We start from the raw sequence: 24,424 nt of genomic DNA on the forward strand, positions 1-24,424 counted from the left end.
ATTTTTGCCATTTAGATGTGGGATACTTAGAAATGTGTACGAATTAAACCTTTGGTGTGACATGCTTTAGGAACAAAGGATAAGTGTGAACAGTTTTAAAAATGTTATTTGCAAAATATAAACTTTTAGATTTGTGTAATTTGTAGTCATTCAATATTATTGCTCCCTTAAAATTGCCATTTATACAGATTTTAAAGAGATAATAAACAAGGAAGAGGTTGACACTGTGGCCTTAACAAACTGGCACACTTTTACAGTTAATTTCAATAATGCAGAATCAGGTTGTTACATATGAAGCAATATTTAAAGTTCTCTTTGAATATGAATGCGGTATATTTCTGGCTAAATGTTATTTTAACATTTGCTTCTGCTGATTTTTTTTAACCATATGCTTCTGCTGGATTAAAAAAATAGAATACATTTTAAATCCTATATCATAAATGGAAGAACAACTTAAACTAGAAATGATGGCAATGGATAATAATGGTGTTGTCCATTTAAATGCTTCTGATTTGGGGATAATCTTACTGTCAATTTGAAATTCTTTTTTCCTGGGTAATTAAAAATTTATTATAGTTGTCTCCTGGCAAACTGAAAAAAAAGAAAAAAAAAACTCCTGTATTCTTTTATTCAGATAATTAATTGCTGCTTCTCTGTCTCTTTCATACACCTACACATTTACTGTTAATCATAATTTATTATTATTTGCATATAACACCAGATCAAATGGAGAGTTTTGGTTTGTTCTCTCCCAAGTTACCCGTGATTAAACCTCAGGGCCTACTTCTGTGAATCTTCTTTGACTATTTCCGAGGACTTTCTCTTACTCTCAAATATTTCTCTCTATTGGAAAATTGTTGAGGGATTCTGATGCGCTCATAAATCTGTTATACATGATCAACACTTGTCAAACAGTCTAGACAATTGTTTCCTCTGACATTTGCCCACATACTGTGGGGGATAATTAGGGGAGAGAGGAGAAAGAGCTAATAAAATTGTTCTAAGGTGCCTACTGTCAGGCTATATAAAGGGATGGTTAGGCATTAATGATGTCTTATTTTGAGGGTTAAGGGAAGAATGGCTCAGTAAAATAAATGGGCTTAGGCACACTTAGAAAATCTTAGAAAAGCCATCAAAAGGTGTTGTGGTGAAAATGCCATGAGAAATGACGCATGTGTCTGTGAGGCAGACAAAGGAGCTTTCTGATTTACATGGTGCAAATTTACATTAAGGATGCTAAAGGGGGCGATTGGTTATTTTTTAATTTCCATTTTTTTGCCCATTTCCCAAGTGAGTGTGGTTATCCTAGAAATTATGTTGACCACATGTAATACTCATTTATAGAGGCCTAAATATTTATACTATGGACACGCACCTTAGATACAAAAGACAATGTAATTGTCTAGATCTCAAAAGATAGAAGCAATTAAACATTATCTTTTTAGGAAACCCATGGGAAAATGGTTAATTGGATAAGAAACATTAAAGTATAACACTTTAGTAAAAGCTTACTGATCATCCAAAAAAAAAAAAAGGAAATTCTAGGAGTCAATTTCTTCAATTCGATTATAAGAAGTGAAATAACTTTGCAGGTAGGTAGGCTTCTAGTTAGTACGTTGAAGACCTCTGACCTCTAAGTACATAGTATACGTTATATTTTAAAAATATTTCTAAGTTACTCTCTTTCTTAAACATCTCTTTCTTCAGATATTAACATCAAATGTAATTTAATGGTTAATGTAGTTATTAAGTGCCAATTATGTAGTGCACTGAACTATATACTGAGTATCCAAACTGAGGAAGGGAGTCCCCATTGAAGGCATTTACATTTCAATGCCCACTGTAAAGCTGTGGGATCTGTCAGAGCTTGAGCAAGGAGAAGCACCTAGCATGTTGAAGAAAGTCTGCTTTGTATTAGGCATAGGGCTTCTGGGTGGGAAGAGATGTTGTTGGGATGGGGCCATTGGTTTGAGTCCAGGTTATATGATGTTTGCATCAGGGCTCTATTTCTACCTCACCCGAGGTAGGGGATGGGCAGTGTTCACAGCAACGTGGAAGTTTATGGGATCCCAGCGCTACATTCACAAACAAAGTTGGTCTTCCTGCTGAGATTTGTTCGCATTACAAATAAAAGTAATATGTTTTGAATCACAGTTTGTAGGGCCATCTGGGTGGCTCGATAGGTTGGGCATCCGACTTCAGCCCAGGTCATGATCTCACCGCTTGTGAGCTCAAGCCCCGTGTTGGGCTCTGTGCTGACAGCTTGGAGCCTGGAGCTTGCTTTGTATTCTGTGCCTCCCTCTCTCTGTGTCCCTCCCCTGCTTGCACTCTGTCTCTGTCTCTGTCTCTCTCTCTCTCTCTCTCTCTTTCAAAAATAAATAAAGATTAAAAGAAAAAAATTGAATCCCAGTTTGTAGATGACTATTTCAAGAGGGCTGATAGGTAAAGCAGAGATGTCGAGAGCCCTTAGTAAACCATTGCAGCATTCCCAGAGTGAGAGATGCCCAGGGTCCACAAAAGATTAGTGGCAAGGGGACAGCAGAGCAGACATGAAACCTGATCGAGAAGTAAAATTTCAGGTGCTGTGGGATTTGGGGAATCAGGAAGAGCTAAGTCAGAGATCATTCTAAGATCTCTATTGGGTAGATCATGCTACAGTGAACTTTGTAGACTAGAGAACACGGGACGAATGATGGGGGTGAATGAAGGTAATCGTTTCACTGTTGGACATCCGTGTCTCTGTAGACTATTAAGTGATTAGAAATACGTATCTGTAGGGGCTTTGGATAAAATAAGAACAGTTCCAGTAGATATTGCAGACAGAAGCATGGTTTCAGTGCCTTGAGGAGTTGGTAGCAGGTGAGAATATAACAGCAAGTGCAGATTATTCTTTCAAGGAATGGCATTGTGACAAAAGAGAGATATAGGCAGTTTAGAAAAGAAAGTTTAAGGGAGTTGGCATTCTTTTCTTTACAGTATTAGGAGTTTTATTAGGTCATTTGGGACTGTACATAGCAGAAACCCATAGGACTATGTTAGATCAAAAGAGGAAATGTTTTTCAATGGTAGTGGCTGGATGATTAATCATGGGAGTTAAGGTCAAGGATGTACCAACAACTGCCAAAAGGGGCGGGGCTGCCATCAGGATCACCTCTCATTCCAGTCTCTGGTTTTCTTTAAGTCGTCATTGACAGAAAAGAGACAGTTTTTAGAAAAAGGCTCCTGGAGGGTGGGGAAGGTTGTAGACACAACCAAATAAGTGCTACCAGACAGGAGGGTTGGGTTTATCAGAGGGAGAAGGCCAAATGGCGCAGATGAGAGATGAGAGAGGCCATGATTGATGCGTGAGTGTTCTGACAGAGGCAGGTGAGGAAGGGATCAAGAGGAAAAACAATGTCTTACAAAGTAACTTCTGAAATATGAAACAGCCTTGAGAATTAGAGCAGATGGTTGGAATATTGGATAGACACACTTTTAATTTGCTGGAGATGTTTTTAGAGAAGTGTTCCAAATTATAGATTCCATTCTCAAGAAGGAATGACATGATTCAGAAATGTAATACATACACATCAGTAATGTCCAAATTTTGAGATGCACCAACTAGTGTTTTTCTTTATTTGATAGTGACAAAACTCCAGTTCCCCACTAGAGTCCCTTGGGACACAGCAACATTTGGCTCCCTTTTGTCTTTTTCTTCTACCTTGTTTTGGAGAGATTATGTTGAAAGTCTATGTGGTTTTGCGGTTTTAATATGTGCATTTGTTTACGGTAGAAAGATGACAGATATCAGTGAAAAGGGTAAAAAAGCAAATAGTTCTTTTGCCAATTTAGCATTATATATTTGTTACTTGGCATATTGGGGTGCGTTTACTGTCAGTGTCTAGTCTTAAGCATGGGGCAGAAATTTGAATTGCGGCAGATCGTTTTTGAGAAAACAAAATAATGAATGTGATAGGATAACAAAGCACTGACAGGATATTCCTGCAAAGCCTGTCCCTGGTCACCCCTTACAGAGGCATGTCATGTCTCCTGAAGGTCTGGAAATCACTGGGGCAGCTGCCATCACAGTGGTTCCCTGAGTTTCCAATATGACTGAATGAATGGAGAGGATCGCAGGTGCCACTGGATCTAAGAATCAGTCTTGATCTCGTTGGTCCCAGCTCGGTGTGGAAAAACCACTCTTGTGGTTTGTAACAAGAGATGAGAAGAATCAGATGAGAAGAATGGGCTATTTATTTCCCTTTTGTGACTTTGCCCTTTTTTCTCTCCCATAGGTATTCACACTGTATTTAAGCTAATTTTGATGTCTCTTCCTGCAGAATGTCTGGACACTAATTACTGACAACTGTCTTCCAGTCATTGTAATATTGCTTCCTGATCATTGTGAGCTTCTTCCATATGCCAAACACTGTAAAGTAACACTGCATGTTTTTTAAGCGATCCACCTTTCAAGCCAGTCCCTTAAGATAAGTATTAGTATCTTCCCTGTTTTGCAGATGAGGAAAGGGAAACGTAGAGTATGAAGAATGTTTCTGAATTTTCTTAGGAGCTAAAATTAGATCCCACCTGGCTTGATACAGCGTCTTACACTTACCTGCTGTAGTTTGCTGCCATTTTACGGCAGGAGCTTTGGTATGTTAGCATCCGCCCTAGTCCACTTGTGGATGGCTGCACATTCCAGCAGTGAGGTCCAGTGGAAAGAGGAGCCATTGTAAAGCAGAGCAAAACTAACTCTCAGTTTCAGTTTCTCCATCTACAGAACAAGGATAATATTAACTTAATCCTGAATCACAGTGTTATATTATGAGGATCAAAGGAGAGGATGCTTGGGGATCTCTGAAGGACTGTTTAATGGGCAGGCTTTATTATTTGTACCACATGTGATTTTTCTGCCTTCAAGAGATCATGAATTGATGACTAAGGTTTAGCGAGCTAGATTATTGTGCTAATATATCACTCGGGCCATTAGAAAAGCCTGAAATGAATGGGAAGAGGAATTGCTTAGCAGGCCTTAGAAATGTCTCTTCTTAAAACTTGTGTAGCCTTTAATCATAAACAGGAGATGAAAGGAGTAGAGGGAATGAAGTGTTCTGTCTCTGGGTCAAGGACACAACCTGTGTCCTAAAAGGGACCGTGAAGACAGCACAACCATAGAGGATTTGATGTGTTTTATCTTGACATTTCGGCCAGCACCTGTTGTATGAGAAGCGTGCCACAGGAGGTTGAATCTATTTTTAAAAGTCATCCCTTTGCTGATAACCTCTCATTTTCAAACAAAGATGTGAGTTTTCAGCTTCAAGACAGAATATTGGAAAGTTAATAAAGCTGTGTGTCCTTAATGTTTATAGAAATGATTCCAGACATCCCTACAAATTGGGTGAGCACAGAATAGTAAAATCGAGACCAGTTGCATTTTTAGCAACCAACACAGAAGTTAGTTCAAATCTGCCAAGAGCATCCTGGAAAAGGCCAATTTTCATTTGACTCATCCAACTGATGATTAGTTGGACTCATTTAACGCCACCCCTTCCCTTTGCAGTATAAAGGGAGGTCAGCGTATCACAAACTCTTATCTTGTGTGGTGAGATATTGAACACCTAAATAAAATTACTCCTGCCCATGTTTAATCGATTCCTGGAGGAAAGGGATGTTTTAGATGAAGCTAGGCGTTAATAACATGACTCATGAGTACAACTTGGTGATACCATTGAAGCAGCGTGCTTTCAAGCACCAGGAACCTGCCTCGTCATGGCAGTCATCTTGACATTTGCCACAGAAAGGAATGTGTAAAATTCTTATGATGTTTGTCACTTTAAAAATACCAAACCCTTCATTGCCTTGACATTATATTAGAATTGACTAAATATGCATCTGCGAAAATGTTAGGGGACAGACAAATGGGCCATGGAAGCCTCAGGAGGATGGGCACAATGGAGGGTGTGCAGATTGCTCTGAATTAAACATGTAGAAGGCTTGGTTGTCTCTCAAAACACCTGATTGTCCTGTTGATATAAATGTAGAAATCAGAATTAATTTTCATGAGGTAAAACTGTATTGTGCATGTGTAGCTCGGGGCCCAGGGGATTGATACATGGTGTTAGGTCTGCTGGTGAATAATTGTTTAAAATTTATATTAATACTCTATGGTAATAAATAAGCTTAGGGGAATGGTAACTCATCACAGAGCAAACCATGTATGGTAATTAGATGAGGTCATTCATCTCCTTAAATGATCAGATGTGACACAATCTGTCTGTGTGGTGTCTAAAAGCCAGCTGAGTCCCTGGGTGTAAATGACCATGACAGAGGGGTGCTTTGAGGTTGCAAGCCTTGGATTTGGTCCTACCCCTTCTGGGTTTTTCTATAAGTAAAGCAGAGTAGCCCCTGGGATTCCGTTTTTATAATATGCAGAGGGATCTAAAACCTGAGACCAACATGCCACTCAAAATCTGTTTTTTTTTTCTTTTTTCTTTTTTCCCTGTTTTCTTCTGCATCCCCACCCTTATTGCAGGGAATGATATTTATATGGCATATATAAATATGATGCATATAACATTATATATGATGTTTATATTTATTATGTATGTAACAGTATAAACATAAGATAATATGTAATATTACATATTTTATGCATTCTATGTAAACATAAACATAAGTATGTAACATTAATATATGTGAACATTGTATAGAATAGAAACATATGACTTATATGAAGTGGAAATAATAAAACAGTAGAATACACATAGGGATTCAGATGTGTTACATGCATGTAGAATATATATTTAGAAGACCTTATAAAACCTGAAAATGCTTTGTAGTGTCCAGCAGTGCTATCATACATATGAAGGATTGCAAATTTCATAAGGAATAATTGGAACATCAAAATGGATGGGATGGGATATATACTTGCTGACTATAATTTTAATTTTTTGTTGGCTTTGAGTCCTGTGATCACACTTTTTTTCATCTTCCAACTCTCCCATCAAATCACCCCCAATGATTCCATATTGCACGACTGGCCTCCAAAAGTTGCTAGGAAGCGTTTGGTGGCCATTCAAGAAAAGCCAGAACCAGACTAGTGTCTTCTGGAAGTTTCTAGAACTCAAGGTAGGCCTTTGGGTATGGTTGAAGGAATCAGTGTTTTGAGTCAGGTAATGTGAAGGTTAAACCCTGCCTCTGATAGAGCCCATGTAACCGTGGGAAGTTAATCTCCCTGAGTTGTAGTTTTGCCCTCTATAGAAGAGCAGTCACATTCCATACCTTGTAGGGGAGATTATGAGGCTTAAATGAGAGGCCATCAAGTCCTGGTATGTGTATGTCCCACTGAATTTGTTGAACAAAGGGTGGAGACTATTAGCTTCTCTCATTCTATTTACCATGAAACCAGTAGAAGCTGAGGTCTTTCTCCCAGTTTTAATCCACTCCTGGGGCTGTCTTTGGACTGTATTAGGAATTACTTAATTTTTCTAAATAGTCTCTTACTGTGCGCATGTTAAACAGATTAGAACATTGAGAGAAAGTCTTCTCTGGAACAGGCAATCAAAGGAGAGGACTAAGTAAAAAATGTAACACACCAGACCTTGTTCAGTGTTCTGAGCTTGGGTTTAAGGTTTTTTTTTATGCTGTATGTCATGGTTATTGTCTGAAGTTGGGTTTACATCACTGGAGGAGATGCTCAGCTACATCAGCTGCCACTTGGGACCATACCGCCTCGACCAAATTAGAACAGATTCCTACTAAGACACTCAGGTCTCCTGTCTTTTAAATGGATTTGGGTGTTGGATTCATGCTAAGTATCATCAAGTACACATTCTTGTATGCCACTACCAAGTACTCAAAGCTGTAAAAAGTGCTCATCTGGGGTGTGGTTGCAGCCTTTCTAACCAGTCTTCTTCATCTGAACCATAGAACACAGATAACGATCTGGGAGACTATTTTTCAGTTCTCTCAAAAGTGGTCTGTAACTAGTACCATTCTAGAAGCATAGAGAAGTAACATTTTTTTTTTAATGTTTTTATTTATTTTTGAGACAGAGACAGACAGAGCATGAGCAGAGGAGGGGCAGAGAGAGAGGGAGACACAGAATCTGAAATGGGCTCCAGGCTCTGAGCTGTCAGCACAGAGCCCGACGCGGGGCTCGAACTCACAGACCGTGAGATCATGACCTGAGCCGAAGTCGGACGCTTAACCGACTGAGCCACCCAGGCGCCCCTAGAGAAGTTACTTTTTAAAGAATGGATGCTTTTGAACATTAGGCTTAATTCTCTCATGGAACTTGCCTGGTTGGTTAAAATTGTGGGCTCTAAGCTCAGCTCTCCAGTTATTGCCGGGGTAACTTGAATGGTTGGTAAAACCTCATAAGGTTGTGAGAGTTAAGAATGTTAATTCAGGGTGCCTGGGTGGCTCAGTTGGTTAAGCATCCAACTCTTGGTTTCGCTCAGGTCATGATCTCACGGTTTTATGAGTTCAAGCCCTGCATCAGGCTCCCCACGCTGACAGTCTCCCTCTCTCTCTGCCCCTCCCCCACTCACGCTGTCTTTCTCAAAATAAATAAACTTAAAAGAATGTTAATTCATGTAAAGCAGTGGCACATAGAAAGTACCAAATAAATACGTGATTAGAAGCAGGAGAATTTTGTGGATCAGGTGACTTGGGTTCCTGTTTGTTTCCATCACAAACGATATGGGACCTGAAGAATACGTGGCTTTCGCACCTTCTAACATCTAGTTGCTCAGCACCCAACTGTTACCTAACGACGTGGTATTAGTGTGTCTGTTGAACATAAACTAGATCTTTCCTGGGACTTGAGTACTCCAGTGCCTGTGGATATGCTTTAGAAAAGGTCCCACCTCCTACCCTTTCTATTTCAGTTTCGTTTCTGTTAATCTTTCTGAAATCAAAAATGGTCAAGTTTGATGTTTTCTGCCCTTTTTAGTACTCTGTGCTACCCTTGAATTGCACTTAAGAAATGTATAATGAAGTCAGGGACGTAGCATTCTTATGTACAGAAGAATAATGTCCCGTTGTCACTTGATGCTTTTGCTTTGTGGAATAAATACTAGATGTTCTCTGTAGATAATATGTTTCTTGTAATTGTTGAAAGTTATCTGAAGCTGGCAACTCTAAAACTGTATCCGTAATAATTGTGATACTATGTATAGCATAGAATGGTGCCTTACCTTTTTTAAAAAAAATGTTTATTTGTTTTGAGAGAGTGAGAGAGAGAGTGAGTGTGATCAGGGGAGGGGAGAGAGAGAGAGAATATCCCATGCAAGTTCTGTACTGTCAGTGCAGAGCCCTACATGTGGCTGGAGCTCATGAACCGTGAGATCTTGACCTGAGCCGAAATGAGTCTGACACTTAACGAAATGAGCCATTCAGGCACCCGTGTCCCCTCCACCCCTTTTTTTAAGACTAGCAATAAATACATCATATCTTACCGTGAGGGATAAATTAATACTATCCAGTGTTTTTAAAAAACAGTGTAAATCAATTATACTGCTTAAAATATCAATTCTAATTTTTCTTCTTTTTAAAAGTTTATTCATTTTGAGAGAGAGAGAGTGGGGGAGGGGCAGAGAGAGAGAGAGAGAGAGAGAGAGACAGAGAATCCCAAGCAAGCCCTGCGCTGTTAGCACAGAGCCCTCCGTGGGGCTCGAACTCATGAACTGAGAGATCATGACCTGAGCCGAAACCAAAAGTCAGACGCTTAACCAACTGAGCCCTCCAGGCTCCCCTCCATTCTAATTTTTCGAGAAGAATTTTATTAGAGCTTATCACACGTCTTAAAGTTTAGAGATGCATGTGCAGAATCACATACGGTGTGGCTTTCCCTTGTGCCCAGTTGGCTTGCTTTCCTCCTAATGTAATTGTGTGATTAAATGAGAGAAATCAGGATATTCTTAAATTCTCGGCATTTATGCAAAGAAGATTGATTGAGTACTGTCTACCGATTTAAAGTACAGTGAATGAAAGCAATCTTCACAAAGGCATTTTATATGAAGATGGTAGATAACATGAGCCCCTTGTTTAGAATTTACTAGATTCATTTATTGGCTTTAGTTTGGTATTTCTTTTTTTTTTTAATTTTTTTTTAACATTTATTTATTTTTGAGACAGAGAGAGACAGAGCATGAATGGGGGAGGGGCAGAGAGAGAGACACAGAATCCAGGCTCTGAGCCGTCAGCCCAGAACCGGATGCGGGGCTTGAACCCACGGACCGTGAGATCATGACCTGAGCCGAAGTCGGACACTCAACCGACTGAGCCACCCAGGCGCCCCTAGTTTGGTATTTCTAATACTGCATAATCTATTACCACAAACCCAGTGGTTTAAAACAGTGTATTTTTTTCTCATAGTTTCCATGGTGAGGAGTCTAGCTGTGGCTCGGGGCACTACAAGGCTGCAGTAGGTGTTGACTGGTCTGCTTTCCCTTCTTGGGCTACTTTCTCTTACTCTTTTAAACTTACGTAGTTGTCCACACTTACTTTGTGGTTCTAGGAATACCTCCTCCCTCCTTCCATTTGTTCTCAGCTCCCAGAGACCACGCGCACATCACTTCCATGATGACCCCGCAGGTCCTGAATAGGGTGGTTTACTTTTTCAAGGCCAGCGGGAAAATCTATTCAGAAAGGAGCCCAGTCTCTCTGAAGGGCTTTCACCTGATTGAATACAACACTCATGCTCATCGCTCTTTTGATTAACTCAGAATCAAGTGGTTTGGGAGCTTACCTGCATCTACAGAACCCCTTTGCCTTTGCCATGGGACAACCTAGTAGTCATGGGAGTGACATCCCTTATTGATCGCATGCCCAACCCCCACTGCAGGAGCACAGATGATCTGTGGGAGCCGACAGAGAATCCTTTCTTCCACAAGTTTTACTATCAGACAGCCATCGTAAAAACACCAACAACCAGAAAATAGGATACTCGTTCTTCTCCAGCTGTAGATGTTCACCAACAGTGGAAATGCTGAGTCAGATGACCTATCGTCCTTTTGCTGCCAGACACCCTGTGCTTTGCCACCTCTGTTCTGATCCATCCTGTAAGGAGACTAAATTCCAGTAGCTCACTAACAACTCATTACTGGTGTTAGCTGAACTTTTCACCCTCTACAAAGAAAAGATTTCTCTCTGCTATGGTTTAAGCCGATTTACACAAAATTGTCAACAAATGTGTGGAAAAATTATAAGACAATTCTTTTGAAATATAAAGACTTAAGTTATTTCCAAGTTAAGGTTTCTACTTCATGATATCTTAAATCTCCTAAAATTACTTGCATTTCCTGGCCTGTATAAACTAGGTGATTTTCTAAAATCCTAATGAGCATTTTTTTTAGGTTTTTATTTTTATTTATTTCGAGAGAGAGAGATAGAAAGCAAGCAGGGGAAGGACAGAGAGAGAGCGAGACAGAATCCCAATCGAGATGTGGGGTTCGAACTCACAAACCGTGAGGTCATGACCTGAACTGAAATCAAGGGTTGGACACTTAACTGACTTAGGAACCCAGGCACCCCAGCATTTCTTTTTTAAATACATCTTGATATGGAAGAGTAGCATTTCTAACTAATGCCCCAGTTATCAAGTATTAATGCAGAAGTGTACATTTGTAACGGAAAGCATCCATAGAAAATTTCTCCTCTTCCGTGAACTGATTTAGGTGAATAGCTATGTCTTCTCTTTTTAAAGAGAAGATGATCATAAGATGCTTCTTCACAATAACTAACTACTGGGTACTTGGTAAATTTAACTTTAAAAAGGGGCCCCTCTATTCTGCAAACAGGTGCTCTCTTGCTCTGCCCTCCCTATACCTGGTCATTTCAGTTTGGCAGTGCTGCTGATTGCCTGATTGGTTGAGGACTTCCCTTGTTATACCTGTAGCACTAATTAATTTGCTGACACCAGGGGATTCTGGCCAGAGTAATTGTCTAATGCGGTGCTTTTTGCACTACCTATGCAAAAGGAATAGAGGTTTTGGTTTTTTTTTTCCTAAATTTCATGTCCATTGAAAATATGTATTTTGTACAACACAATGAAAATCAGTGAATGGAAAAATGGAATTTAAAAAGATATGAATTTTGTTTTTAAATCATTAGGTTCAATAGTCATAACATTACTTTTTTAAACTGTTGCAAAAGTGTCTAAACACTCTTTCTATACTTTTCCTTGAGCTGATCTGCAGAGCACAATCTGAGGAACACTGGTTTAATTCGTTTAGCTATTTAAGGTAACTAAATTGCTGTTTTCAGTTTAAAAATGGCATTAAAATATACATTTTCACATTAAATTATTAAAAACAATTTTTTAAATGTTATTTATTTTGAGAGAGAGAGAGAGTGTGAGCAGGAGAGGAGACAAGAGAAAGGATGGCCCAGAATCTGAAGCAGGCTCCAGGCTCTGAGCTGTTAGCACAGAGCCTGACATGGGGCTCAAACCACGAACCCATGACCTGAGCTGAAGTTGGTCACTTAACCGACTGAGCCACCAGGCTCCCCTCTATGCAATCTCTTCTGAGTAAAATCTAGCACTATGCACTTAATTCTCAACAGTTGTCTCAAGCACTTTTATAGTTTTCCTGACCATTGAGATAAAGTTGTTTCCTAAAAAACAGAATTATATATTTTAAGAATCTCTCGAGGGGTCCTCATTCAATCCTTTTGTGGGTCACTTAAAACTAATTGAATTCAACAGCTCTTTTTATAAAGATGCTGCATCTCCCAACTAATAGGTAGGATAGCAAGCCAATAACAGTGCCAATATTGACAGTGCTAGACAAACTCTTGCTGTAACTCCCAGAGTAGCTATCCCTTCTAAGTGATTTTCAGGATAAGCCCTCTCTCTCTCTCTCTCTCTCTCACACACACACACACACACACACACAAATACCTTATTGGTAAATTCCCTTATAACTTCATGGATCTTACACTAAAATTTGTGGCTCTTTCTATGTAGTGTGAAAATTCCCTTCAAGAAAGAGAATGGGTAATTTAGCATTACAAAGACCATGATTGTAAGAAACATGCAGAACTCTTACCAATGGAAATTGTCCAACACTTGGTCACCATTACATTTAATTATTACAGAAATATTAACTATTATTATGTCTTATGTGCACATCATTTAAAACATCTGGACAAGAGGACCCTCATACATGAATGTTTTCATTTAATGCATTTGTAATTTGGCTGAAAATGTGGGTGAGAATTTAGAACCATATGTCTTATAAGTGTCACATCTAAAAGTATTATTTTCTTTGTGAGCATCTTTGGTTAGGGATTGGTGAGGCCTTTGTCTTAGAACTACATGAAACAGTAGGAAGGGAAAATACGTTTAAAGCTTATGTATGGATAAGGCACCAAAAACCTTTGCTGCATCATGTAATTTTTATGAAGCCAATGTATTATTTCAAAATTATGAGATTATTCCATTAATCTTAGATGGTTCTGAAATGAAAGTCTTTGGGTTATTCTTTCTCTTTCCTGACCATCTTCATTTTAAATTAGATTGTGAATTAAGGCACATTTATACTTACCTGATCTGATTAATTCTGAACAGTCCTACTTGCCTGTGAGCACTATAGAAGTGAGGGCATTATATTTAGTAGTGTAGGAGGCAGTCACTAACTGTTAAATGTGGTTTTAGGTCTACCTGCCTTACTTTCTCTATACTTGTGTCACAATATTTATTCTTTTCTTGATGGATCAAGTGTCCATAAACTTTTCCTTGGTTGATCAAATTCTTGCTTTTATGTTCCATCCATGATTTGAAACCTCCCACTCTCTTAAAAACAAAACAAAACCTCGAAGGAACTTTTCTTTCCCAAACCATTGAATAAACAGAGTCTTTCTGGAGATATCATTTGAAAAGAGTTCATTAACACAGATAAATCTCTAATGTGTCGGCCATATAAATCCAGACTATATATATGTGTGTGTATGTATGTATGTATACTTGGACATATATATATATATGTGTGTGTGTGTGTGTGTATACATATATATATGGAAAACATATATATATATATATATGTATACATATATATATAGAAAACGTGTGTGTGTGTGTATATATATATATTTGGACAGAGAGAGCATTCAGGAGCTGGGGAGAGGGATAGAGAGAGAGAGAGCGAGAGAGAGAATCTTAATCTTAAGCAAGCTCCTTGCTCAGCATGGAGCCCAACTTGGGGCTCTATTCCACGCCCCTGGGATCATGACATGAGTCAAAATCAAGAGTTAGACTCTCAACCAACTGAGGTCCCCAGGCACCCCAGTGCAGACCATATGTTTAAAGAGAGGATTTTCCTGTAGTTCTCTTCCACCTTGTAATGAAACTGCCAAACATTATGTCAGAAGAGGAATGTCTAGACTATCTGCTTCTGAAGTGTGCTTACCAATGTCCTGGCATAGAGTCAAGGAACAAGTTTTGAAAGAATGGGTTTTTAGGGTTTTCTGCCTCACTTCACATTCCTTCTCTTAAATATCAGATATTACTATAAAAAATCATCACTTTTGATAGCTATTAGTGGCATATATGCAGTGGAAATAAACTGAGCATGACCAGTAAAGAACTGTGGATATATGTGATATTTTGTAATAATTAAGAGTGCAGTTTTATCAAATTACAGGTAGTAGAATACCAGTGTAGTAGGTTAAGAAGGGCAGACCATTAGTATGAGAAGGACAAAGATGTTTTCAAGGACATGCACTTAAAGAATTGTAAAAAATAATTGAGTTATAAACTTAAACAACTAAGTGATACAACTAACATTAGAGGAAAGTTTGGTTTGATTTCTTTTTTGCTCTGATATTTCTATTTTTTGTCATTCTGAATTGAAGGTTGAAAAGTGGCTCCACATAAAACATAATACAAACTTATCAAAGGCAAATACTCTGCAAAATTGTTGTTGTTTAAAATAAGGAAACAAGGACCTCAAAACACTTAAAGCAGGGTATTCTTTGTAATGTTTTACAAAGAAGATAGTCCAGCATTTTTTAAGAGACAGAACTGGAGTTTCTCTTTATATCCACTTAGGTACATTTCTGAATACTTTTCTCATGCTTTTATCTGACAGTGAGAGCGATTCTGTTTCTGGCCTCCAAGATGTGGTAGGTTAAAAGCAATGTTTTATCTTGAAAAGAAAACAAAATCACAAGTTGATCATGGGATGAAAACTGGAAGGGGATTTTTGGAATTCTTAATATTACAGGAATACAGCTTTAAATCATGCATATTTCTTACCAATCTTTGGTTGCTCCTAAATTCAGATACAGCATGATAAAGGCTATATTGTTTTATTTTAATGTTATAATATTTGTTTATATTTCATAATTTTTACTCTTTGGTAATAATATATAATATTGACACGTTAGAAAAATCAAATTAGAGAAATCTGACTGAAAATGACTATTAATGTCTATTAATGGGCACTTAGGGAAGATAGCATTACGATGTGGAATTTATAACCAAACCACTAATTTTTCCACACAATTTAAGGATCCATTTCTCCAGCTTGGCATTATTGACATTTTGGACCAGACCATTCTTTATAATGAGGGCTTGTCCTGTGCATTGTAGGATATTTAGCAGCATCTTTGGTCTCTATCTCTTAGAAGCCAGTAGCAACCTGTCCCCAAGTCATGACAATAAAAAATGTGTCCAGACATTGTGAAATGTCTCCTGAGGTGCAGGATCACCCCTGGTTGAGAACCACTGATCAAAGTGAAATCTGCACAATAAATTGGCCCATGAAATGTATTCATGTTGCCAATGCTGTCTATTTCTGGCTCAGTTTCACAATGCTTATGTGGTGTTTGCATTTTGCTAACGTTTGTCACATCAGTGAGTTTTATTCATTAATCCCTGATAATAAGTATGCTATTAAAAGAGGTAAATTGGCTAGTTCAAAATATTTTCTGAATTAAGCTGTTAAATTTAGTTTTTGGTGAAGCAGGAAGTGTAATTATTTAACATATAGTCAAATGTACAGGGGTATAATTCCCCTGTTCCTGGAGATCTGTGAATTTCCTGAAGGAAAATGTTGCAATGAAACATGTCTTTACCAGAATCGTGCTGGTGTCTGCTCTTTCCTGCTGGGTTTGGAGCGGAAATGAGACAATCCATCCTGCCCTTGTGCACACTGCATAAAATGCTTTGTAGATACCAGAAATTCTGGACAGTTGCCAGGGTGGCCTGTGGGCAAACTGTAATTAACATGGACACACACACTCTTGTTAGGGGTATTTGTTTCACCTGGGAAAGATGCTTAGAAAACTAATGAAGGTTTTCTTGGCTGAAAGTGCTCCATTTTTTTCGGAGGGGAACAATTAACAGAGACCCAAAAACAATAAGAACACTATTGGGACAAACTCACAGTACTACTCAACTTCATTGTAGGTGTATCGTATAGTGTTCTCTCTTGTACGTGGCTTTGAAATTGTATAGGGCTGGCCTGATCACATACCAAAAATAACCTGATGAGTATGAAAAGAATACCAGGTGTTTCTGCTCATCTACTTCTGTAAGTGGAGAACAGCTACATGCAGGGTTTTTCTCTTTGAGGCCAGTGCACTTGCAAGAATGACAACACAAAGTGGTATAGCATCGAAACAGTAATCCCAGTGAGCGCTGTCTACGTTGGTGAGGAGGGAATGCTATTACATGAGGGAAAATGGAAACCCAGAATGGTCCAAGATAATCTTTTCCCTTGATTTGGTCAAAAAGTAATTTCTTTGCTTATTTTTCTTCTGACTTCAAAGAAATAATACAGTATTTTACCTCTTTAATGTGATTGGCTTATGTGGGGCTCTTAAAGTACTCCAGATCCATTCTACTGGTTGACTTAGCAGAGGCTAGAAAGACACATTTTTTGTGATGAATATCTCCTTTTCATATTGTCCTAAGATACCTCTCTTGTACATATCATTTTATTAACAAAAATAAAAATATATTGTACTCCCACTATATGGAAAATCTACTACATTTCCACCTATTTTTCTCCCTTTTTTGGGAGTACTCATTATTCATACATGAGCAAAATAATCACACCTTTCCTTTTCTGTACTGCAGACAAATATGGTGAAACCTGTTCTATACCTTCCAGCATTTTGCTTCGGCTCAGCTATTCCTTTTGTTTACCCTCGTGTTGGATTTGATTTGGACTGTTTTGGTTTATGCATATTGTCCAGCCTAATTGTTAATAATGCCCTTTCACTCTCAGAAGTGTCCAGTTTTAGATAGTAAATTATGTGGATACCCTGTGCTCAGGCTATTTCACCAGTAGGCCTTAGTGTGTGATCCGATTTATGGTGTCATCATTAGGAAATCTAAAATATATATTAATATTGTAAAAATGTGATATATAGCAGAGATATTTGAATATATATAAACTTCTAAACATATGTCTGGATTGTAGATATGGTCTAAAATACACACTGATCAAGAAGTACTTGGTCTAGCTTCTTCATATCCTAGATGCATTTTTTCCTTTAAAAACATTAAGAAATGAGATATTTACTATTTATTCATTAGTAGCAGTTTAAAGTTTTTAAACAGCTATGAATTGACAAGCTTTGCAAATCATTAATGTAAGGAATAATCCCAATTTATGCATTACCTGTGAGACTGCTTTTAAATTCCTTCATGGGATGCTATCATTGGTTGACTTATATTTGCCCCAAATTCATGTGTTGAAGTTTGACCTCCCATAATCTCAGAATGAGACCTCACTTAGATACAGGATCTTTGCAGATGTCATTAGTTAGGATTATGTCATACTGGGAGGGTGGCCTAATCCAGTATGACAGATATCCTTGTAAAAGGGGAAAATGTACACCCCAGTACACAGAGAGGGAGAGAGCCCCTTGAAGATTGACGTGGTGCTACTACAGGCCAAGGAACTACCAGAAGCTAGAAGAGAGGCCTACCACCTTCAAAGAGAATATGGCCCTGCTTACTCCTTGATCTTGTAGATCTAGTGCCCAGACTGTGATACAGTACATTTCTGTTGTTCTAGGCCACCCAGTTTGTGACACTTTGTTGTGGTAGCTGGCATATACTCATGCAGACACCATCACACTGAGCTGCTCTGTAGGGATGTTCCTGACATTGCATTCAGTTATTTAAGGCCTGGTGTATACTTGTTATGCTATGCCACAGTTGCCGCAAGAGTTTCATTTCAAACAGAGCGTGATTCAAAATAATTCCTTTAGAACATTTAGTTATAAATGTTTTCTATATTTATGCTTCCAGACAAATGATCTTTTACTGGGTACGTGTACCCAGACCCTGCATATACTCACCCATCCGTTTTGCTTTTCTTCTGGATAGTTTTCCTCTGATAAAAAAATCTAGATTTAGAAACCTGATATTCCCAAAGATAAGGTGCAGTATATTTAAGCTAAAAACAAACAAAAAAAACAACAAAACATCCCAGTCGTATGAAGCATAGTCCTATAGAATCTATGTGTTGGGGAAGACTCATACATAACCTACCTGACTAGAATGAAGATATGTGCAATGTAGCTTGTGTTTTAGGCCTTAAAGGCAAACATTCCAGGTAATTTCATGCAGCTCCCACACTACATGTCTAGGGAGTTCTTCTAGTACTCTCTTACAAAGAGAGACTTATATCTGATGTTTTTGTCCTGTACTCATCTCTGGCGTAACACCAATGGATTGGCTCCAGGTTTGGAAAAACGTGTGATGGGTAAGTAGGATGATTCTTGCCAGATAGACTTTTCAAGAAATAAAGAAAACCCTTGGGCTTTTAAAGATTTGTTTAATGGGAAAAAAAAAAAAAAAAAAAAGGAGGCCAATTTCTAAAGTTTTTTTTCTTCTTCTAAAAGAAGGTAATGTGATAATAGCTCCTTCTACTTGGGGACATTTTAAGTTAGAATAGTATGAATTTGTTAACGTATACGTTTTCGGAATGCTAATGATGTGATTATAAATACAAATGGGTAGCTCTGACCTGTGTATTATGTACAGAGTTTCACAGAGGCATATGCTCCCAGGATGGACAGCCTTAGAGAATCAGAGGTCAGGCTCACTTTGAGGTATTACTGCTGGGACTGTGTTCACCTTCTTGAAGAAAAAAGTTTTTACAGTGAACATTCTGGACACCTACACCTCCCTAGAATGGATAAAAATCACTTGTAGGCTGAATCGATACCGTGTGTATTCTTTCAGGACTTGACAGTGTTTTCGCCCTGGCCTCCGGGATGAAATGCTTGGTGTGTTTTTAACACCCCTGGCTCCGCTTGCCACACATTAATACTCAACATTTCTTCGTCTGGAATTATGGGTAATAGGTCTTCTCACTATTTAATTATTTTTCTTGCTTCGTTTCATGCTTCCTTTCTCCACTGTGTTGGATCTCTTGTCAGTTTGGCTTTTGTGTGAGGCACGGGTCCGTGATAACTGTGTATTGTCTCATTCTGCGGTAAACGTTCAGATGCTGTTAGTGGGTTCACTGTGGTGTTGTGACAGTCAGGTGAGGGAATGTGTATGTGAACACTTGGACAACTGTGGAGCGCAATAGTGACAAATGATGTTGGGCTGTTCATTTTCCTCACAGAGTGACGATGTTGGATTTGTGGAACTTTACATTCACCACGAAGGTTGGTGGTTGGGCTCTATTTAAGTATCTATCTTTTTGTGAGCTCATCTTATGTTTGAAAGGGAGTTTAGACGGCAGGGTTTATATGCTATGATGCTGAAACTGTGACTGTGTTACAGTCATATCTTGCTTTATCATTCTAGTATTTTTTAGCGGCTGAAATTCCGGCAGGTGGATTAGGGGAAGGTAAATTTTAATATTTGTGATAATATATACTATTAATAAAATAATTTGATGTGTATTATTCTCTGTGTATCCATATAATACATATTTATATGCTATGTATATGTAACATATATACTCCTTAGTAAAATTAATGAAGGGGCACCTGGATGGCTCAGTTGGTTGAGGGTCCAGCTTCAGGTCCAGTCATGATCTCACGACTCCTGAGTTCGAGCCCCACGTCGGTCTCTGTGCCGACAGCTCACAGCCTGGAGCCTGCTTCAGATTCTGTGTGTCCCTCTCCTTGTGTCTCCCTGCCCCTCCCTGCTAGTGCTTGCTTGCTCTCTCTCTCTCTCTCTCTCAAAAATAAAAATAAACCTAAAAAAAAATTAATGAGATAACTTAATAAACATTGTCCCTGAAGAAACAAAGCCAATAGAACAAGATCATACCTTAGATAATTTCTCAGACAGGTTTAACAATATTAAATATGTATTAAGCATTTACATCTATTATCTTAAAGCTTTATTTTTATTAACTTTTTTCCCTAAACTATTTTAGGTTTACAAGTGTTCTGATTGTAATTAAGAAAATATTCCAAAAGTTTTGCCATAAAGTATGCATGGTAGAATAGGCTCCGTTTCTTTTCCTAAGAAATAATGAGGCGTTAGGGCCAAACCAATGTCAGTCATTGTCCTGGAGCCCCCTAGAAAGATGTTCATCATAAGCATGACACCTGTGTAGCCATGCAGAGATACGAAGACCTCTCAAGAGCCATTTCTCTGCCCAGGCCTGGAAATGCAGACACATCACTTCTCTGGCTGAGAAATCAGGGCATGAATAGAAATAAACTTGCTGATGACCCATTTTTCTTAGGGTAAATGTTAGATGTTGCGCAGGGAAAATTAAGTCAATACAAAGCTCCTTTTGCACAGATAGAAAAGTGGTTTCTCAGTCAAATTATAAAAGATAAAAAGTGATTGACTTAAGAAATGCCCAATTATGAATTGCTCAGAAAAGTTACCCAAGAAACACTAATGTAGTCTTTGGATATCTGTTTAGTTTGTGTAACAGCTACAAATAGATATGTGGACTAATTCAAATAATATCTCGTTAATTTTTAAGATACAATGATGATGTTTGAAATAATTTAGTGAACTAAATACCTCACTTCTAGCAAACTGTTAATATTTAAGTGGTTTATATGCATCTTAGAGCTTTTTCTCTCATCATTTTGCATCTTTGAAACGACTTGTGAAGTGTTGCAGTTAATTCTGAATTTAAGAGTGTTTCGAAAATCTCAAGAGAGATGTATAATGTTTACTCTAAATAGACCTTTTGAATATCAAGTATTCTTTTTACAGAGGCTTCTGCATAATTTTCCACATTTATACCGAGAATTGATGACTTCTGGCCGAAAGAGTAAGGTGAGAAGCAGTTTAGTATATATCTCAAAAATAAAACCAATACTTACCAGGAGACTAACAACTGATTGCTTGCTTCTTTGAGAAGCAAAGCAGAGGAAATGGTTTAAACAGTTACCTGCACAGATAGCTTCAAACACAGATACAGACATGTCATTGAACTCCCCAACAGTTTCTGGGGAGACTGATCAAGGGTCCAGAGGCAATGCCTATGAAATGCGGCCAGTTTTTTGATCAAAGTTTACTTTTTTTTTAAATTAAATTTTATTATTTTTTTTAAATTTACATCCAGATTACTTAGTTTATAGTGCAACAATGATTTCAGGAGTAGATTCCTTAGTGCCCCTTACCCATTTAGCCCACCCCCCCTCCCACACTATCAAAGTTTAGTTTTTAAAATTACTTCTCATGTGTTCAGTGAAACTTAGGTGGGTGGTAACTCAATTATGTTGTTTGAGATTTAGGTAAAGAGATCATGATTAACCGTGACCCAGGATTTTTGTGAGATTTTCAAATATAGATTGTGTGTCTGTGCGTGCGTGCGTGTGCGTGCGTGCATGAGAGAGAGAGAGAGAGAGAGAAATGGAGAGAAAGAAATGGAGAGAGGTGGAGAGACAGACAGTGGGAGAATATAATAATAGAATGTTTTGGCCTGAGGTGAGGAGTTTAACATCCTGAGGTATCCTGAATTCCTTTGAAAGTTTTCACCTTGTCAAGTTTAGACCTCTCTTGTGTATGCCTATTGTGCGAATCGTACCAAAATACAAATGTTCCTCCAGTGAAGTTTACTATTCAGAAAAAAAAAAAAAATCCCCAGGATAGTTTCTACCTGTATTAGCTCCTGTGAACTATATGCCAGAAAAATGGGTAAAGGCAAGGTGTCCACATACCTATATGAGGAAAAAAAAATTTTTTTTGAAATTTTGGATTCTTGGATATAAATGTTATGTGCCTGTTTAAGAACATCAATAACATTTTAAATAACATTGCTTCTTGATGTTTTGATTTTCAGCTGCTCAGTGAGAAATAATTTATTTCTAACTAGAAATAAATTAGCACTAACCATAATTGGTAGCATTTATTAAGTGCTAGGTGCCAGGCAATATGCTAATGTTTTACTTATATTACTTAATTCTGACCTCCACCTTCTAAAGTAGGGATAGACATTATGTTCTTCTATAAGTGAAGAAGAAGAAACTGAGGTCTTGAGCAATTAAATGTCCTCTTCTGGGCTACACAGATAGTAATAGTGGGAAAGGGATATGCCTGTGATCTGTCTGATTCTATTCTTGCTCTCAGTGACAACGTTATATTGCCTCCCAGGCAGAACAGCTCAGGCACTAAGCATTTAAAATAGAATTTAAAGTAAGGATGACCTTATTTGGGTCATTAAATATTACTATTTATTAATATCTTACTATATTTTAACAACTATGATACAATTATTAGTTATGTTGATATACGGCTATTATAATATTAATATATAATTAATATTAATATATAATTAATATATAATATTATTAGGAAATCTCTAGGTTTTCTTTCTCTAAAGCAGAGATTTTTAAATGGAGGACATTTAAACTGCTGTTTCTCTGGATAAATTAATGACTCTCTTAACTTGCTTCTTGGATGTGAGTCCCCAAAAGAATACATAAAGTATTAATGAAATAAACATTTTTACAGAATAATACATATGAAAGAAATCTTCAAAGTAAAATAGGCAAATGAATATCAAAGAAGCTTCTTTTAGAATGTAATCCTATGAGAGTGGTCTTGAAAGATTAGAAAAGATTCTCTTCACGATTATGAATTTGAAGCAGCTGGAATGAATTCAGTCATGATCAGCACAACTGGGGATCATTTCTGAAAGTGAGGGATACAAAAAGTTAAAAGACTCATCGCTTGGTACTGAGGTCACCTGCTTCATAACAGACTAAAATAGCAGAGAACAAGTGTTAAGAATTCATTCTGCCTTCCCAATGCTTTTGTAGCTTTATTTTTAGAGCTCTGCTAACGGCAGTCTGGGGCATTGTTTGCCCTGATGTGGCTGTTCTGTCACAGTCGCCCTTTCTCTTGCAGTCTTTGCCTCCCTGGACAGGTGTGAGGGACTTCCTGATTGTCACAAGCCAGGCACCTGGGTCAGCCACCCGGGTCAGCCACCCCTGATGTAGTGTGCTTCATCAGCCCCCTGAGCTCATAAGAGAGGTAATTTTTCTGCTGCTGGTTAACGTGTACTATTTCTTAAGGTGAAGGCAATCAGAATGAAAAGGTATTGTGTAGGTGGTGGTGCAGGAGTGGTTACAAAATAGTTAAAGAATGGATTAAACTGCTATGATGGATTGATTCATTAGGAGAGGGTGAAAAAGAATATTTTGGGTTCTCCCTTATATAACCTAGGCTATCATAAGTGTCCCGTGCCACACAAAACATACCATTCGTCTGTGTGTGTGTGTGTGTGTGTGTGTGTGTGTGTATACGATAAAAGCAGAGCACATTATTTCTTATTAAAATTGTGTATGGGTGTAATCATAGGAACTCTTATTTAGAGATTTATCCAGAGTATGCTATTGACTCAAGACAAAAGTAAAAGTAGCACTTTAAAAGGTATTGTTCAGAGCCACAGTTTCAAGTACTTAAAAATTTAAAACCCAGAAAACAATAGTGAGTAGAAGAGATCTTAGACGGTAACTTTTTCAGGAATTGTCACAGTCATGTTGTTCATTGGAATTAGGAGAGGTAAGGTGGTTTTATAGCATGGGTACACATGTGAATCACTTGGGAAGTCTTCAGAAATTAGCAGCGGCTAGGTCCTACCCTAGAGGCTATGATAATTGTCTTGGCATTGATATTTAAAAAAAAAAAAAAAATCTCCCCAGGCGGTTTTACTGTGTAGCCATGGCTGCAAACCACTGAGATAGAGAACTTACAGCACTTAGTTCTGCTTTTGCCATTATATACCTTATCTGGGTTCCACAGTCCACTTCTTCATATGTCATTTTCTTGTATTAAAAGCTATTAGAAACACTGACATCTTTTAAACACTGGAGAGCTATGTAAGGTACATTCAGAAGTATATGCATCCAATTATATTTGGTTTGCATCACTTGCAGAAAGTAACATTTTAAGGTATACTAGTATTAATTTAAAAAGCCACAAGGCTTTCGTTACCGAATAAGGAACATGTAAGAGTCAATCAAATATTTGTTTAATATCTACCAT

At 38.0% G+C, this 24,424-nt stretch overlaps 1 protein-coding gene across 8 annotated transcripts in view; it reads left to right on the forward strand.

Annotated features, from left to right (window-relative positions):
• Positions 1-24,424, forward strand: part of CACNA2D1 (calcium voltage-gated channel auxiliary subunit alpha2delta 1) — a 487,283-nt gene that overhangs the window by 6,122 nt on the left and 456,737 nt on the right. Inside the window, exon 1 of one of the 8 annotated variants that reach the window (XM_027071760.2) lies at positions 22,736-23,410. The exons of the other annotated variants lie outside the window; for them this stretch is intronic. The gene's annotated coding sequence lies outside the window, so the exon portion shown is untranslated. Of the gene's footprint in view, positions 1-22,735; positions 23,411-24,424 lie in introns of those variants that run through there. 8 annotated transcript variants of the gene reach the window in all.

Source organism: Acinonyx jubatus, chromosome A2, assembly GCF_027475565.1.
Source record: "Acinonyx jubatus isolate Ajub_Pintada_27869175 chromosome A2, VMU_Ajub_asm_v1.0, whole genome shotgun sequence".
NCBI lineage: Eukaryota > Metazoa > Chordata > Mammalia > Carnivora > Felidae > Acinonyx > Acinonyx jubatus.